Source organism: Excalfactoria chinensis, chromosome 1 (genome assembly GCF_039878825.1).
Source record: "Excalfactoria chinensis isolate bCotChi1 chromosome 1, bCotChi1.hap2, whole genome shotgun sequence".
Lineage (NCBI taxonomy): Eukaryota > Metazoa > Chordata > Aves > Galliformes > Phasianidae > Excalfactoria > Excalfactoria chinensis.
Genome location: NC_092825.1, coordinates 138,378,359 through 138,386,837, shown reverse-complemented (window position 1 = coordinate 138,386,837; position 8,479 = coordinate 138,378,359). Strand labels below are relative to the sequence as shown.

Below are 8,479 nucleotides of genomic sequence, written 5' to 3'. Positions count from 1 at the left end.
CCCTTAGAATTCAGTCTACCTGCAATTGGCATTTTTCTGCTGCTGTTCTTTGTGTTGTTATCCTAAGTTGTTCTAAGGTGGAAAGCTAAACTAATTGTTGGAAAAATACGTTGAAGAAACTCAGAAGTTACAAATGGAGGCACTAACAAAAAACAGTCTGAATTATGCCCCTCTCTATACTACTCACCTCTCTGGTTTAGGAAAAAAATCAGCCCTTGAATCTAGGTTAGGCAAAGTCTTGAGACAAAGTTTTGAACGCACCACATTACTGCAATTAACAGTGAAAGTAGGAAAAACAAGTAACTTTGAGAGAAGTTGGATAAGAGTATGAAGAACAGGAATAGCAGATAGATGACACTATGAAGACTAGTTAGCAGGGGAAAGAAAAGCATGTTAAAAGTAGAAAAGTAGCATGTTATTTTTCTTATGATTACTTTCTTCCACCACAGCTATGTAACACTGCAAAGCAGGCAACGTGCTAAAGCATGCAGAATAGATGTAACGTTATGCTTTGGTCCTTAGCCCTCAGGGCCCTCGATGTGAGAACACTTGGATAGACAGGCAAATAGACAGATCCCACACCATATCAGTAACTGTTCCATGCCTGTTGATCCCATTGCATGACACATAGTGCCTTCTGAGCAGCATTTCAAAAAGATAGTTGTCCTTCGCTATCCAGAATTTACCACAGCTTCCCCTCAGCTATTTGGTTAAATAAAGGAGCTATTATTAGGGCTACACAATATTAACACTATACCAATTTTACAACATGATGTTGAATGACTTTTTATTTACTATGGGGTTTTCCTGTCTGTTGAAAATGAGTGTCTCTGTGAATTGGCACTGCTGATGAGAGCTGCTTCTCTACAGCTATCAAAGAACCTTTCAAACAACTGACGTGAGCACATGAGCCACGGCTGCAGACTTGGCGACTCAAACTGCAATCACAATGCTTTGTCAGCTCTCATGAAATACCAGGCTCAGGCCATCACAGCTGGAATTGTGATTAGTTAAAATATTTCAGCTTTGCATTAGAAGTACACAAACACAGTATTTCAGCTACCTGGTAGTCTGTATTAATACCCAGGCTTACCCCTAAGATAAAATTGTTGTCTAAGATCCATGTGGATACTTAATCATCTTGAGGCTTTATATATATATATATATAATATAATATATATATACATACATATATATATATATATATATATATTATTATATTTTTTATTTGCAAGAGAAACAGAAATACTGGAAACAGAATACTCAAAGGTACAGCAGGGAAAAAAAAATCCCTACGCACATCTCACAGGAGTACTATAGAACTCCTGAGCTGCAAGTAGGCAATAGGTTCTCACTTCTTTATTAATTAGAGTATTGTTTCTCAGGCTCCTTCTACTGTACTCTGGCACAGATTATCTTCAGGCCAGAAAAGTACTTAATCTTTGGAATTTTTGAAGGAATTTTGTCCAAAATAAAATGTTCGATATATTCAATGGAAAGAATAAACCATATTATGATCCATAAAGAGCGGTGATAATTCCGGAGATAACTAGAAAGATAATTCTATGCAGAAAGCTGCAAGCAGAGAAGGATCAAGGTGAAAGTGAAAGGAAAAGAGGCAAGAGGAGCAAAACCCAAGAATACGTCTCTATCAACAAAAGAAATTTCATATTAAAAAATAATAAGAAGAAAACCAAGACACCATATCTTAAGATACAAACACACTCAGTTAAGTGAATCCTCGGTATCTCAAGCTGAGCATGCAGAAATGATGAATGCTTCTAAAATTGTTAGCTTTTGTGAATATTTTCCTTTCCTTTGAAGAAAATGTTACACCTCTGACTCTTTGTTCTGCCAAGCCTTTATCTTGGTTTAGGGACATTTACATTGTCATAAAGCTCATCTGAATAAGAACAGATTCTACTTCTATGGAAAAAGTTTCAAACAGGGATGAAAAGTATTTATCACTGTTGGGAACTTTTACTGTACTTCTTGAGGCAATTTAAACACACAGTTGTGCTCAAACATAAAGTGATTTAAGGAACAATGCAGTGACAAAACCCTACCGAAGGTGGTCCCTGAGCACTCCACAATTGCTACAGAACAATACTATGGCATTTCCCATCTCCTCAAGCAAGGGAAATTTCACTCCCTTACCTGGAGTTCTTTCTCTGGCGCTCACACTTTCAGCCATTTTAAAACAGCAGATCTTATTAATGCTTATAAATATCTTAAGCACGTGTGACAAAGGGAAATAGCCAACCTCTTTTCAGTGGTCTGTGGGGACAGGACAAGGGGGGGAATGCCCGTAAACTGGAGCATAGGAAGTTCCTCACCAATATGCAAAGGAACTTCTTCATAGCGAGTGTGACGGAGCACTGGAACAGGCTGCTCAGGGAGGCTGTGGATTCTCTTTCTCTGGAGACATTCAAGACCCACTTGGATGCCTACTCATGCAGCCTGCTGTAGGGGGCCTGCTGTGGATGGAAACTGAACTCAATGATCTTGGGAAATCCCTTCCAGCCCCTACAATTCCGTGATTCTGCAGCCAAAGCCTTACTGTCCTCTCTCCATACCAGATCAGTCTTTGACCATGAATTACCATTGCAGAGCAGTTGAAATTTGAATCTCCCCTTCATTGGTTAGCAAGAAACTCAGCTTATAATACCTTACTATATTTTTTATTGCCCCCAAAATCATGCAACATATGTTTTGCTTATGCACAACATGAAAACAGACATACTCAGAATCTTTTGCATGGTAATCAATTCAGGCTAATCTTTAGCCAACACATACATCAAAACCCAACTCCTGGTTCATACTTTAAGTGACAGATAAATATTTTGGCTGCTGATTTTAACTGCTGTCAATTTGTGTGGTCTAGATTTTGTGGCTCAAGAAGCATGTTCTGAGGCAGTTTTCCGATTCTGCCACTAGGTATGTACTGTTTGAATACTTAAGAGAGTCTAACTGGACAATCTCTGAAACAAAGCCACTTAATATAAAAGGTAGAAGCCAGTTCAAGAGCAGGATAGCTCTATTATGCATCTTCTTCATTACACACCCTTATTCTTTTACTGATTCACTGCTCACCTCTGCTCTCTCTGATCCTCCTTCCATCCCATTCTGCTTTTCCCCTCCTGTACACATACACTGGCTCTCATTGATCTACATCCTCTCTTCTTCCTCCCCCACAGATCACTGCCCTTTCACAGCATTACCCTTTGTCTTCTCATCCTGCAGTCAGGAGAATGAGGCCAAAGTTCAGGCATGCAGTGCAGCTCTGGAGATCTCATGATCCATCCCACCCTTGCACAAAATGTCTCTTCATACATACAGTCTCATCAGCTCCTGCTTTTCCTCATATTTATGTTATTTATCCAGTTCTCTTCTAATTTACAGACTGGCTTTCCTTTAGAAACCTAACTGAAAAATCAATCTACATGCCATGGGTATATTCATATAGCGTTAGAATAAAAGCAACCCAGAGAAGAGTTACCTGGCCAAGCATCAGATCAAATACACAGAACTTCAAGCCATGATTTCATCTTGAGTTAAATACAGTTTTTGTGGTCTTAGGTGAGTTTTCTTTTGTCAACAGCAACTGGGTTGCTGTGCTTGTGTGCCATCAGTCTGAACTCTGGATTGCTCAGGCTTTCCTTGCATTGTGAATTCCACTCATCCATCTCTCCCTGGCTTTATCAGCAGGCTTCCAGGTGACAGAGGATGAAATTTATCTCACCTAACGTTAGACATCTATTGATTGCTGAAATCTACATTTAACTGGTCACCAAAGGCTCCCTCTACACGGTCCTCTCTTAATGGAGAGAAATAGCTGCTTTTAGGGTGCAATTCAATTGGCTTGCTTTCTGTGCTCATGTTAGTACAGAATGAGCTGCATCACACAAAGCCATAACCTTCTTCATTTATTTATTGTTAGGGGAGTCTAGGGTTCAGCAGCATTCAATACACATTAAAGTTCTATGTTTAGACAGATGAATCCCACCTGGGTTCCCACTGATCCTTCACTGGGCCTTGCAGTCCAGCTAAGCTTCACTCCCACGAGTCAGGAGAAGACTGCAATAGGAAATCACTTCTTAAAGACATCCACTTGGCAAGTTCCAAATTTGATTACACTTTGCTTCTCACCTCTCCAAGTGCATATGATAGCTGAAGCATGTGCATATATAGCATTCGTTTAGAAAGATCCTAAAATCATACAGTGTTTCAGTATAGTAGATATATGTGACAACTGTTTCCACAGCCTTAAGTAAATGTTATGTTAGAATCGCTGATACACTTTTACACTTGAAGTCATGTACTGCCTGGGAATAGTTCTGTTCATTTTTGTCAGAGATAATGAGCAGTTCCATTTCCTTTGCAATATCTTTTGTTGCCTTCTGCCTTATTCCCTCATTTGACATGTCTGAGAAAACTCTTCAGAGATCAGGAAGCAGTATCATCATTCAGTTAACAATGTAACATGTCATTTTATATCCAAATAGATGTATTTTTTCCATTGCATATCAGATGTACAATTTACAGTGTACAAACCATGGCGAGGTGAGAGTCAATGTCTTCTCCCACATAACTAGCAACAGAACTAGAGGGAATGGCCTCAAGTTGTGCCAGAAGAGGTTCGTGATGGATGTAATTTTTCTCCAGAAGAGCAGTCAGGCACTGGAATGGACTGTCACCATCCCTGGAAGCATTCAAGAATTGTTTAGATACTGTACTAAGAGACATGGTTTAGCGGGGAAATATTGGTGGCATGTGGACAGTTGGATGGGATGATCTCAGAGGTCTTTGTCAACCTTGATGTAACCACCAATTAACCTGACTTATCCCAGGATCTCGGCCATCTGGGGGAGAGACACAAACATGGATGCCATGATGTCTTCTCTCAATTTGTTGCTGCATCACACTCCTTATATACCATTCTAAATCCCACACAGACGCGTACACCCACTACACAAAACCTGATGCATGCGAGAGAACCTGTACACACATCTACTTAAACCTCCTGCCCACTAACTCTTAAGCTACAGGCCTAACTCAGCTATTCTAGAACACTCCATCTACTCAGAACTACTGTATGCACTCATAAATCCTTACAAAGACAACTTAGTACCCCAACAAACCTTGGTGACTCTATGGTTCTATGAAGGAATAGGGATGAAAGCTTAAGATACTTACAGTTTAAGTGAATACAGTACTGACTGGTAGACAAAACCATCCTTAGTAAGGAATGCCACTAATCTCAGCATCATCAGCTGACAAAGAATGTGTGAATAAGGTCAAGAAGATCTACCACTCAATATAATCACTGTATCTGCACCAGAGCTGCAGACACCACCTGTCCAAAGGGTGCCAAAACTTCTTTATTTCTAGTGCTACTTCATCAGCTTCTAAGCTAGACTAATTCTCCATATAGTCGTAAGGTAGGATTCACTTAATGAACTTGGGCATCTAGGAGATAAAGAGCAAAATCTCAGTTACTGTGTGGTTCCCAATAATTGACAAGGGAAAGAAGCTCTGCAGGATAAACCATCTCACTCTCAGACAGGCATCATTGAGAGGTAATGACCACCTCTGTCCTAATTTCTCTGCCTTGGTCATTAGTGTTGGCAAGGGTGACTAACACAGCCACTAAACTTAAATGCCTATAGTGAAGAGAGATTAGTGCTGCTATATAGAGCTGTGGTAGGAGACAACCTGATTTACATATAGCAGATACATGCTGGCTGACAAAATGTGAAATTAAGCATGAGTTATTTCAATATCCTAGTTTGAACACACGTGGTGTTCTCTATGCGCACAACCCACAAGAAGCCAGCTGGCTGGCTAGCACACAGGCTGCCTCTGTGGTTCATATGTCAGCACGCAGTCAGGAAAGCATGAGCCAAAGACTTCATGTGCAGAATAAAAGGGGTAAGGCAGAGGCCCTTATAAGATCACCAAGGTTGGAAAAGACCTCCAAGATCACCCAGCCCAACCATTCACCCACCACCAATATTTCCCACTAAATCACATCGCTCAGTAAAACATCTAAATGTTTCTTGACCAGCTCCAGGATCGATATCTTCCATTCATCAATGCATCAGATTGTCCCAGTCACAGAGAAATAAATATGGGGACAGAAAATCCAGGTCTGGCTCTGCGCTACACAAATAAAATAATTTGAAAGACAATACATGTCTGAAATAACATCAGAAATTTCTAAGGCCTTGACCTCATGTTGGTCTGAGAGCCAGTCCTAGAAGATACTCATCTCTCACTATTTTTATTCAAGACACTAACGTTACTACATCTCCTAACAGAAAATACGAACTGGAACAAAAGACATTCATCCACCATGTCATGTGGGCTAGCCCTCAAGAACATTGCCAGTCAAAGCAATGAATGTACCCTCACTTCGTTCAAGTACATACATGGGACATCCAAACAAAAACACACTGTTTTCCCCTGAGGTTCGCTGAGGAATAAAGATAACGCTGATAAGCACAGCAGGGCTGACGGTTAAAAGTTCACAGCTTCCCTAAATCTGTCTTCTAATCTGTACTATAAATTCTGTATCTCAACATTACTGTGGGATATGAACCCTGTGTTTCTACCAAAGCACAAAGCAGGAGCCCTGAGATACACTGATGGGCTGAGGGAATATGGAAACCCCCTTAGGAGCTGGATCAGAAAAGGCTTCCTTCCATGGGGCTGCTGAGCTGAACTCAAGGAGATAAAGCTTTTCTAACTTACTAACTCAAAGCAAATCAATAAATAAACAAAAATAAAATAGGATGGGGGAGTGCTGGATTCTAGAAGTGTATAATCAGGTGGATTTTTCCCCCCTTTTAAAATGCATTTCCTCCCTAAAAAACTGCAAAACGCAGATCTAGTTCTTTTTTTATAAGATCAGATAACAGACAGATGACAAGCATAGTTTGCTATTAAGGGGGGGGAAAGAATCTTAAAGCTCAGCATGAGTCCTGACTCGTGTTTTTTAAATCCCTTGTATTGATCACACAGCATATCTAAATGAGATTTAATGGATGTCTGTAAATAGCACAGGCTACCAAGTCAAGAGACAGATACAAATCTTTCCTAACAGACTGATTTTCAGTCTAAGAGAGAAAATTTTAGGACACGTAGGAGTATCATTCGCTTGCCACAGAGAGGCTGGCAAGGCAGCAACAAGCAGCAGGAGGGCAGCTGCCCACACGGACAAGGGGAGGACTTACTAGAGGGGGCAGATGCAGAAGCCTGGGGGCAGGAGAGAGAAGGACCGTCTGCTCTGCACAGCGCTGCTCCAGTTTCCATTCACTAAAACCAGAGATCCGAGAGCTGAGGATGGTCATGGACAAAGCAGATGACCCAAATCCTGCAGATTCTGGATATCTGAATCAATCTGTAACAGCACTGCAAATTGTGATTTCCCTTTGAATCCACGTGAGGTATCAACTTCAGCATCTGGCAGCGGCTTAAAAACGTAGCCAACACCTATAGTGGCAGAGAAGTTTCTCTGTAGTACAAGGATTGGATTCCTTTGTCAGCATCCCCACGGCGGTCACTCTCAGTAGTGCAGGGGTCCCTCAGAGTTCAACTTGACAAAACCTCTGAGGAGGGAGTTGCTGTTGCAGGTTAAGATTAAATAATAAGTGGGTGGAAAAATAAAAGGCTTAAGAACTGCTGTGTTTCCAGACGGCTGCCGGCAGAGGGCGCCGCTGCCCGCTCGGCCCACACGTCCGGCTTCGGCATCGGGTTTGTCCGAGCGTGAGGGGAGCGAGGCCGCCTCGCTTGAGAGGGGCGAGATGAGCGGCTACCGGGACGTGCTGGGTGTTGTTGTGTGCGGGGACAGCGTCGCTCTGCTGCTGGCTCCGGAGTGTATGGAGAGAGGTTGGAAAGGGGAAAAAAAATAAAATAGCTTGCCGAAACCCGGGATCGAACCAGGGACCTTTAGATCTTCAGTCTAACGCTCTCCCAACTGAGCTATTTCGGCTCACATTGGAAAGCCTACTCAGAAACTGCTCTAAATGTATTCTTCTCTACAGGGTATTCTGAGTGTTTAATCTGCTTATTTTCAAGTGGACGAAATATTTTTGGCCGTCCTATGCTACCTGGCACGCGGCAAACGACGGCAGCGCCTCAATGCAAAGGCAGCATCAACACGAAAATATACAGATATCTGCCTCAGAAGAAAAGTGCTTTGCCTGCAAAGCTTTGGGGATGGCAAAAACTAGAATATGCTGTGGGATTCAAGAGCATCAGACAAGCAGCGTTCTTGCCTCTGAGCTTTCAAGAGCTGCGCTCTGAAGCCTGACCAATCCCAGACAGAGCTGGTGTGCACAAGGAGGAAGTACAGCCCCAGCCTCGGTTTGTCACTGGTTTTACACAAGGCCGCTCCCATAAGGAAAGCTGTGTTTACAAACCTGCCAAGCCCAGTCAAGTGTATTTACAACAAGAACTAGCTTATACCCACAGTTAG

General features: G+C 41.9%; 1 non-coding gene across 1 annotated transcript; it reads right to left on the bottom strand.

The window, feature by feature from the left end:
• Nucleotides 1-7,920: 7,920 nt before the first annotated feature.
• Nucleotides 7,921-7,993, bottom strand: TRNAF-GAA (transfer RNA phenylalanine (anticodon GAA)). Its single transcript has one exon. It is a non-coding gene; the product is annotated as a tRNA-Phe (tRNA).
• Nucleotides 7,994-8,479: the final 486 nt, after the last annotated feature.